Raw genomic sequence first — 11,405 nt, forward strand, 5'->3', positions numbered from 1 at the left:
CCATAATACATTTCTAACTATAACTTCTCACTCCAGAATATAGTCTAAGATTATGTTTCACAAATAATCATCATGTCTCTTTAATCTCCTAAACTACAGAAGGATCCCAAACCTGTTTTTACCCTGGCTTATATTGACATTTTTGAATAATGAAGTTCAGTCATTTTACAGAATATTTTTTAGATTGGATTTGTCTGATATGGCCTCATAATTACATTTATGTTATGAATTTGGGACTGGAATATTTATAATACATGTGTACTGCAGGATTTTTTATAGCAGCAAATAATTTAACAATCTAAGTGAATGAAGATAAGAAATTGGTTAAACCAGTTATAGTTATTTTGATCAACAGAATATGGTAACAGCATTAAAAATCACAATACATATGTACTTTTTACACAGTTAGGATAAAGTATTACCTGGAAAAAAGATAAGTAAGTTTCAGAGCTGAGCGGATGATGTAATCTCATCAATTGGATTCCAGTTTATAAATATTTGTTTTCTTCATTTTAGGACAAAGATATAAATATATAAAAGATATTGCTTGGCGGATAAAGACAACTATCATATGATCTCCCTGATATGAGGAAGTGGTGATGCAACATGGGGGCTTAAGGGGGTAGGAGAAGAATAAATGAAACAAAATGGAATTGGGAGGGAGACAAACCATAAGTGACTCTTAATCTCACAAAACAAACTGAGGGTTGCTGGGGGGAGGGGGGTTGGGAGAAGGGGGGTGGAGTTATGGACATTGGGGAGGGTATGTGCTTTGGTGAGTGCTGTGAAGTGTGTAAAACTGGCGATTCACAGACCTGTACCCCTGGGGATAAAAATATATTATATGTTTATAAAAAATAAAAAATTAAAAAAAAGATATTGCTTGGGCAATATAAATAAACAAATAGGCAATTTTTGAAAACTTGCAACTGTGTAATCTGAGTTCAAACATATGATCTAAGATCAAAAGCTTGTTTTATAACCCTATCATATAATCAAGTTCTACAATTAAACTTTATTATACATATTTTTCCAAATAATGTTATGGAATTTCTTATATCTGTGATTGCTTCTTGGACTTTTGGCTAAGATCAAGTATAGAATTTCTCATATCTGTTAACAGAAAAATAATACAATGAGGGATAAATACTGATGGCATCATTCAATGAAACAATTGATGTTTATGTATGAATAGTCTACTCTATCCCAAATATTCCCCCATGCAAAATAGAAAAAAAAATACTAAGAAAACACAGAATATTCAGGAAAAGATAATTATAAATTTTGCCTATACATTGAAATCCTAAGGGAATCATGTGGGAAAAGCCATTTAATTTCTCCTAACATTAAATTATTTATCTATAAAATCAGAACAAAAATTTCTATTCAAATTGTCTGAAATTATTTATGTAAAAGTGTAGAGGATTTTCCTTGGGATTATGAAGTTCCAGAGAATTTACTTAAAATTGAATGTTTGGAAAAAAGTACAATTGCTCTTATTAAATTTATTTATTTATTTATTTTGGTCATTTGTGTACTAAAATAGAAAACATGTGACAGTAGTTCTTTGGATTATTACCCGTAAGTTATTTTTAATTAACTATAAACACATACAAATGTCCATACTTGGAGGAGAGAAAAAATGTAGGCATATACTTTAATAGTTTGGAGTGTTTGGAGTTGTTTCATGAGAAAAGTCACATAAAAATTATATATCAAGGCAAAGTATGTAGCTGCTGAAATGTATAGATATGTATGACTCAGAGAACTCTTTTGAGGGTGACATAAGGTAATGTGTAAAAGGCCCAAGAAATATATCTGATCCCTGGCAAAGTGTCAGGGATATTCGTTGTCTACTTTCCTGTTAAAAAAGCAATTAACTGTTACTGGCTGAAACTCATCTTGTTCCTTCTGTCTAAATAGGTCATTGGGAGCTTGGCAGATTTTCATGAGAGAACAATGAAATCTCGAAAGACATTACTATGCAAGAAAGCCTAGGTGTAGCAAAAACAAAAAGTTGGAATTTCCGATGTAGATTGTTAGTGTGGAATGATTTAGTGCTTGGGGACAACGTTCTCAGCACATCCATTTGTGCCGGAATGCTACTTGCCTCATTTATTCTCCCTCTTTTCATTTCTATCCATTTTTCTTCCTTCTTCTTCTTTTTTTTTTTTTTTTTCTTCTCAAAACTCTTTGGTCACTAACTTTTTTTTTTTTTTTTATATTGTTGTACTTTCCAAGTAGATGAATATCTAACACAATGCTATTTATTTCTTTTAAATTCAATATCTGATGCTTTACTGTAATCCATTTCTTTCAGTCTCTCCTTGAAAACTTCTACTTATAAGCATTCCATCCTTTTCTGACTATTTGACAGTATCCGTTCATCTCTGTTTGTAAATGCTCAGGTTTTTGTTTCTTTGAAGCACAAGTTCAATCACCTTTCCTTAAGTCATAGACACAGCTTAGGTTTAGCTGAACACTCCATCACAATATAATTATTCCTTTTGCATTGTGTTCTTTTTTCTCTCTTTTCTTTGAAATGTCCATCTTTCATCTCTTTATTCTTAATTTATTAGTAATGAGGTGAGGCTCCACTATTTTTCCTTTGAATTAATTTCATAATCAGTTCAATTAAATCAGTTTAATTAGAATGGCATATATACATAGTGATGAGGTGAGAGAGAACGATGAGGAAGATACTGAAAATAAACCAAGCATAATTGCATTTTTTATTTTACTCCGCGTAAAGACTAGTGGTTCTTTACCTGGGTACATATAACCTTTAAGGTTCTGATGGGTACATTCCCTTTCTGAGGAAAAAAAACAAAAAAAACCCACACACATATGATTCTATATACACAGTCTTGCATAAAACTGTAAAAAACAGATCTCTTTGAAGAATATCCCTGTCTATTGCCCTCATGTTGATGAGGTCTTGGTTCAATGACTAAAAAATGAGCAGCAATGTCATGCCGTAGAGAAGATAACAAGGAGTAAGAGAAAGGGATGATGGTAACATGGAGTATTGTAACACGACTCAAACTGAAGGGATGGGGGAGGAGGAAAATCTTCTGAATAAGGAATACTATAAAAGTAAAACGAATAAATAGCCACTTTACATGGAATTGTATATAAACTTTTCAGATATCAAAGGGTAGACATGTGACAGTTACTGTGTGTTCTGAGAAGTTAGCATTTAAGATGGTCCTAGGAAACGTACAAAAGAAATTGAGAAAAATCATCCCTGACAGTTTTCAACAAGAAAGACAGAAAAGGGCATCCATACCATAAGATTGGTAATAGCATTAAACAGTTAAGTGAGTACTTACTATGTTTGAAGTATTTCGTACCTATGAACTAATTCAATCCTTATAATAATCTTCTCTAATTGACGCTAGCATTGTCGTTTTTTGGATGAGGAACATGAGGGAGAGAGATTGACTCACTGGCCTGAATTCAGCGAGACTAGTAAATGGTGAAGCCAGGTTTTGAACTCACAAAGTATTAGAGGATGTCATTAAGAGGACGTGACCTCTGGTTGAGGAGAGCGGGAGCAAAGCAAGATTTCCTCAAACTTCTCAACCCCTCCCCTGAGACTGTATAGATTGTATATGTGACTAAATTTAGTTAAGGCCTCTATACAAACTTTTTATGGAGTTCTTGGAGGCAGAGCTGTATTTCTGTTGCAGTCCCTCAAGACAGAACTTGTATGTAAATTCCTTTGCTTAAACCTTCTACCTACGAATCCAGAGTGGCCTGCCTCCTTCTTTGGTCTCTTCTTGCCCTCTGTGTACAGGGGTCAGTTTTGAATTCCACCTTCACATATATCTTATGCCTTTTTCAGAGAAAGATCTTTTTACTCTCATTTAAGAGTGAATATATTTGGTCTGAGCTTCAAAATATGTCATAATAAAAAAAGGGGTATTAGTATTTTACCCAGATGAAGAACACAGAAATATCAAGTATATTACAGAGGATTTGAATTAATAAGAAGGAAATGACTGTTCTTAATATTAGTAGTTTTAGAATGGCTGTTCTCACATAACCTTCTATGGGATTTTGAGAGAACAGAAAGAAGGAAACCCAAGCTCTACATAGTCCTTTCTGAGTCTTCACATTATGTAGGGTCTCTCCAGAGAAGTTGTACAATCCATCAATGTTATAATTTCAGATCCTTTAATCAGTGCATGTAATGTGCTTTTTATCAGTTTAGGTAAATCCTGTAGTTGCTTTATATATTTATAGTTGCTTTATTTGATATCATTTTGCCATTTTTTTTTTCATTTTGCCATTTGAGCCTTGAATATTTAGGGAAGGTCTATTCCACATTTTTAAATTGAATGTGATATAATTTTCTGTACCCAAATACATAACATCGATGCCTTCACATATGAATAACACTGTGAACTGTTCTTTAATGAACACTGTGAACCTCCAGTTCAGTGTATAAGTACTTTTTATCAAACTCTACCTTATAGTTCACTAATAAGATAAACTAAGGTTATGTTTCCTCTTGTGATGCATTAAGAGATTCAATACCATCTGCCAAAACCATTTAATTTCAATTTAATTATGGGAAAATCATCACCTACAAAGTAAGGGACAGTCTGTAAAACAACTGCCATTTGACTTTTAAAAATAATCTTGCTAGGAAAAGAACATGAGAAGTGTTCTAGAATGAAAGAAACTAAAGACTTTGGATCCCACTTACCCCACCAAAAAAGAGAAAGAAATAAAGAAATAAGAAACCGAGGAAGAAAGGAAAAAATCTTGTATTGAAGGATATTAGAAGAAATAGGAATATAGACTATAGATTGAAAAATAGTATTATATTTGTGCTCCATTAAAGTATTAAAATAAATTATGCCTCCACGGGAAAATATTTTTAACCCAGTATTCTATATCCAGCCAAACTATTAATAAATAGAAAATGATGATAAAATCATTTTTAAACACCTATTTCAGAATGGAGAGGACTCATGAATTTTACTTTCCATGTCTTCTTTATTTGGAGGCCATGCTTCCAAAAACAGGAAGCATGGGAAAGAGTATTCCAGAAATAGAAAGAGGCAAAGAGGAGTTTTTACAATATGTAAGCATCCAAATGGCAGCAGGAGGTGTGTCTGGGTGGCTTAGTCAGTTAAGCATCTGACTTTGACTCAGGTCATCATCCCAGGGTCCTGGGGTTGAGACCCGAATTGGGCTCCTTGCTCTGGAGGGAAACTGTTTCTCCCTCTACTTCTGCCTGCTTCTCCCCTTGCTTGTCCTTACTTTCTCTCTGTCAAATAAATAAATAAAATCTTTTTAGAAAAGAAAAAAAAAAATGGCAGCAGGAGTCCAGAAAATCTTATACTGATCTTCAGGAAAAAAAAAGTGATATATTAGAAAAGATATATGAATTGAAGTTACAGAACATGAAATAAGAATTATGGATAGATACATATCTTTCCATATCCAAAATTATGCAAATGAAAAAAAAAAGATAAATTAACTCAAGGGGGTAAAGCAAACTTTTCAAGAAAGGGAGTTAAATAGAATACAGCTTTGGAGTGAACAGTATTAAATCATCATAAGGCTGAAAATGGAGATTTCTATCTTAACTAAAAATAGTGGGATGCCTGGGTGGCTCAGTGGGTTAAAGCCTCTGCCTTCAGCTCAGGTCATGATCCCAGAGTCCTGGGATGGAGCCCCGCATTGGGCTCTTTGTTGGGCAAGGAGCCTGCTTCCCTTCCTCTCTCTGCCTGCCTCTCTGCCTAATTGTGGTCTCTGTCTGTCAAATAAATAAATAAAATCTTTAAAAAAAATATAGTGGGGGCGCCTGGGTGGCTCAGTGGGTTAAAGCCTCTGCCTTCAGCTCAGGTCAAGATCTCAGGGTCCTGGAATCAAGCCCCGCATCGTGCTCTCTGCTCAGCGGGGAGCCTGCTTCCTCCTCTCTCTCTGCCTGCCTCTCAGCCTACTTGTAATCTCTGCCTGTCAAATAAATAAATAAAATCTTTAAAAAAAAAAAATATAGTGAATTTGATACTTTAAGAAGATGAGAAGGAGGAATTGGAGTTGACTATGCAAATGAGCTAAGTTTTCATTTCCTTTAAGTGAATGAATCAAAGAAAAAATTATAAGAATATTATTATAAAAATGAAAATAATTATCAAAAAAGGAGGTTAAAAAAAGCTCAAACTTCTGCAACTATCAAGACTGAAAATTGTGCATTTAAATATATACATATATTATATGTTATATAATATATGTATTATACATATATGTATAAATATATATATATAGTTTATTTATTTATTATCTTTTCTTACTCCCACTAATAGTACCTGAGACAAAGGCTTGTGTGTGAGTAACTTATCTGTGAAAATGTTCTCAGAGATTAAAGTGAAGGTTAGTGAAGAAGTAAAGCAGGAATAGAATAACAAACAAAAGGATATATCATTGTTGATAGCTGTGACTAGCTAGCAGGTGCTCAACAGATAACAGATAACAGAATAGTCAGTATTTCTGTCAGAACTGAAATGAGAAGCCAAGGTTTAGAACTAATTTTGCTTGTTTACTTAATCAGGAAAGCCCATTACTTAAACAAACAAATGAGGGTCAGGTATACTTGAGTCTGGTATCTCCCTGAGCATCCAATTTCCTGGGCCCTTTCCAGAGTCAACCCCTCTACCTATCTTAAAGTCTGCATATGAATTACATATATGGCCAACTCCTCTGCTCTTCCATTGGGGGAACAAAACAGAATGAATCCAGAGACTGGGCTTCTTGCCCTGTATTTGGTAGACTGTTTTTGTAATTTTTTAAAAATTAGTAAGGTTTTTCAGATTGTCAATTTTCTTATCTGAAAGATAAGGTGTTTAGACCACTTCTAACTTTCCATCTGGCATGATTCTATTAACTAAGCAAAGAGATGTGCAAAATGACTTCATAGAAGGGTTCACAACCGTTAAATCACCTGAGCTTCATGCAAAATTGTCCATTTAAGGGCTATTGTACAGATAGGATTTGGCAATACTTGAAGACATCCTTTCTGAAAGCTGTGTTGAAAGCAATGCCAAATATCACTTACATCAGTTGTTCCTTTTCCCATTTCTTTTCTTTCCAAATATCACCACCCAAACTGACAATCATAATGCACATTATTTTTCTCCCCACTGGACTCTGCATCAGTGACATAAATGAACTGAAAAGGAACACAAAGTGGCATTAAAAATTCTGACTTAATTTATGATTTGGATGGCATTCTATCAGTACTAGCCAACCATAGTACGACATTTAGCATATTGATACCGCATAGTTTTGTTTGTATTTTCATTCTTAATAAATCTATAATGTGCCCAGTTCCTGCTGCAGCTGCTTCCTTTGCTTATAATATTATAATATGCTTAAATGTGCTGGTGATATTTTTTATGTATTTTAATTAATTTAATTGTTTTTTAACCATTACTATAGGGTAAAATTTTGGTCTCTCTGCGAAGAAAAGTTTAACAATTATTAAACTGGCTATAGTGAAGAAAGATAATAAAATATTACATCAAATCCTGGCTAACAAAAACAAGGATTGTGAATAGGCTCAGTCAAAAGTTCTTTATAAACTAAAACAATAATAAGATACAACAATGCCTCCATGTTGTCGGGGGGAGGGGGTTTGGGAGAAGGGGGTGGGATTATGGACATTGGGGAGGGTATGTGATTTGGTGAGTGCTGTGAAGTGTGTAAACCTGGTGATTCACAGACCTGTACCCCTGGGGATAAAAATATATGTTTATAAAAAATAAAAAAAAATTAAAGTCAAAAAAAAAAAAAGAAAAAAAAAAGAATATTAATATTGACTTAATTATATCACTTCAAACAACTCTTAAAAAAAAAAAAGATACAACAATGCACATATTAGAATGGATAACATTATTTTTAAACTGACAATACCACTAAAGTAGGGGAGCAACTAGAACTCTCATTCTTTGCTGGTGGGAATTTAAAATGTACAAACACTTTGGAATAGAAATTAGTAGTTTCTTAGAAAGCTAAGCGTAGCCTTACTATAGGATCCAAAATTCATGCTCCTGGTTACTTACTCAATTTATCTGAAAAGTTATGTCTACACAAAAACCTGAATATTTATAGTAAATTTATTTATAATCACTGGAAGTTCAAGCAACCAAGATGTCCTTCAACAGCTTAATGGGAAAACAAATTATGATACATACAAACAATGGGATATTTTTCAGTAATAAAAAGTAAATGAAACAAGATGGGATTGGGAGGGAGACAAACCATAAGTGACTCTTAATCTCACAAAACAAACTGAGGGTTGCCGGGGGGAGGGGGTTGGGGAGAAGGGGGTGGGATTATGGACATTGGGGAGGGTATGTGATTTGGTGAGTGCTGTGAAGTGTGTAAACCTGGTGATTCACAGACCTGGGGATAAAAATATATGTATATAAAAAATATATGTTTATAAAAAATAAAAAAAAAAAAAAAAAAAAAAAAAAAAAGTAAATACCTATTGAGGCATGAGAAGATATGGATGACTCTTAAACGAGTACTGCTAAATGAAAGAAGCCAGCCTGAAGTAGCTACATGATATGTTATTCTACTTGTACAACATTTTGGAAAACAAAAACAAAACTGTAATTATGGTGAAAAGACCAGGGATTGCCAGGAATTCAGGAATGAGGCAGAGAGTTGATTAGGTGAAGCACAGAAAATTTTTTTAGGTTAACAAAGCTATTCTGTTTCACACTGTCATTATTGATACATGACATCAAGCATTTGCCAAAACTCACACAACTATACATCACTAACAGAAAACCTTAACTTGCAAATTTTGAAAATCCATTAGAAGGTCAGTAGACCTCAGGATGTAGAATGAGACAAAACAATCTAACTTTATTATGAATGTAGGAAACAACTGCCCGGACGAATATGAGAGGAAGGGCATTGACCTAATTAACCTTAGGAATTACTGGGATCCATAAGACTCAAAGCAAAAAGAGCTGTACATAAGCATGAGCTGATAAAATTATTTTCCACCAGTGGCTCAGGATTAAGCATTTTGGTTGTGTTTTTTGCTTTTTGTTTTTAATTTTTCATTATGTTTAGTTAGACAACATAGAGCACATCCTAAATTCTTATTGTAGTGGTCAATGATTCATTAGTTGTGTATAACACCCAGTACTCATCCCAACAGGGGTCCTCTTTAATACTCATCCCCTGGTAGAAAAATATGGAATGCTTCATGAATTTTTGTGTCATCCTTGTGCAAGGGCTAGGCTAATCTCTGTATCATTCCAATTTTACCATATGTGCTGCTGAAGCAAGTACAGGGTTAACCATGTTGATACCATTATACTTATAGACAGGAAATTGACTCATTAAATAAGGAGATGGCAGATGGTGGGAGCCAGATTTCTCACGGTTGGCATACAAGGTTATAGACAAGCAAGGGAGAAGTGTACAATGATCTATGTGGTGGTGAATTACAATTGGAGATATTAGTATGAACTTGTATTTAGCTTAGTATATATACATATGTTTTCATACAGAAATATTTACAAGTTTATGTCTATATATGGGTTAATATACACACATATATCTGCTAATTCCGTGAGCTCAAGATCGCCTACAAGCAATGACACTCCAGTAGCAAAAAGCACACTTCAGCCCAGCTCTTGATTTCTGAAACCATTCTCCAAGAAAAGGAACGAGGCTTCCCTAGAAAGATGGATGATTCTGGAACTAGGGCAGCAACTACACAAGATGAACCTAGAGCTTCTTTTAGTAACAAAAAGTAAGGAAGTACTCAAAACCAAACCAAAACAAAACACGTTCATTGGGGTAGGTCAAGAGGACACAGGAGCCAACTCAAAGAACCCCTAATGGCCAAAATTCCAACAACTTGAGCAATAAAAGGTGATATTGGATTATATAACTCAGAATATAAAACAAGTATCAATTAAGTCCATACTGGTATAAATAAATTATTGAATAAACAAATAAGTGGGGCCAGAATAGACAAATACCCTATGAAAAAGAATTCCAAATAATGTATGTAAATATTCTCTTATCTTCCTCAAGTAGGTGGTGTGTTACTCTCCACCCTTAAGTGGGCACTGCACATAGTAACCTCTTCTGAAGAGTACAGTATGGAAAGTGGAGAAAGACTAATTTTACTGGAGACACCTCACAAATACTACCTCAACCTGGTGCTCAGAATCAAAATCAACAGCACTAAGTCATGTGAATGGATATAAACTTGGTAGGATATGATGAAAATGGCCTTTCACCTTCAGGGTCTTTCTGCCAAAAACACATAACTTACCCTAATTCTGAGGGTACATCAGATAAATCCCAGTTGAAAGGCATTCCAAGAAATACCTGATAAGTCCTTTAGAAAAAGATCATGGTTATCAACAACAAGAAAAGTCTGAGAAACTGCCTTAGCCAAGGGGAGTCTGAGGTGACATTACAACTAAAATTAATGCAGTATCCCGAATGATATCTTGAAATATAAAAAAAGATATTAGGAAAAAAAGTAAGGAAATTTGTATAAAGTGTGGACTTTAAAAAATATGTCAGTACTTGTTCATTAATTATGACAGATGGACCATACTAATGTAAAATGTTAATAGAGAACAGTGTCCAGTTTATGGGGATTTCAATACTATCTGCAATTATCCTATAATTCTAAAACTAATCTTAAATTTATTTATTTATTTATTTTTCAGAGAGGAAGGGACAGAGGGGAGCAGGTATGGAGGGAGAGAGAGAATCTCAAGCAGGCTCGATGTCCAGCATGGAGCCTGATGATGAGGTGCTCAATCCCATGACCCTGAGATCATGACCTGAATTGAAATTGAGTTGGGCGCTTAACCCAACTAAGCCATCCAGAGCACCCCAAAATAAAATTTATTTTAAAAATTTAATGTTTATATGCAAATTATCAATCTTTAAGCAAATATTTATTGAGTGTCTTTGCTTGTAGAACTGCATAGCCTTCATTTTGTTGGGAAGTTTAGAGCCACTGAAGCCAGTCAGGAAAAAAAAAGAACTATGGTGTCTTGTATACAATGGCCAGGTAGGGATAAAAACGTTTTAAATATACAGATACCAGCAATACCATTGGAAACTTTAAGGGAAAGGAATATGAAGCAGTAACTGATTTAAGCCCCTAATTGAGCCCCTTTTGTTTTGGACAATAATTCACATTTCCATAACACTGGATCTGGAAGCAGGAAGGAATGTTTGTGTTTTAAATAGAAAATTCTTAAGAACTCATTATTCCAAACCCCTAAAAACCAAACCTTCCCAAAACCTCATCCTGCCCAAACTTGTAGCATTTATAAGGCATTTCCCAATGCTGTGTGTTGTCTGACAAAATCCAGAAATTTTTTAGAGTGCAT

At 34.3% G+C, this 11,405-nt stretch overlaps 1 non-coding gene across 1 annotated transcript; it reads right to left on the minus strand.

The window, feature by feature from the left end:
• Positions 1–9,223: 9,223 nt before the first annotated feature.
• Positions 9,224–9,327, minus strand: LOC131810625 (U6 spliceosomal RNA). Its single transcript, XR_009345628.1, has one exon. It is a non-coding gene; the product is annotated as a U6 spliceosomal RNA (small nuclear RNA).
• Positions 9,328–11,405: the final 2,078 nt, after the last annotated feature.

The sequence above is a fragment of the Mustela lutreola genome, chromosome 10, assembly GCF_030435805.1.
Source record: "Mustela lutreola isolate mMusLut2 chromosome 10, mMusLut2.pri, whole genome shotgun sequence".
NCBI lineage: Eukaryota > Metazoa > Chordata > Mammalia > Carnivora > Mustelidae > Mustela > Mustela lutreola.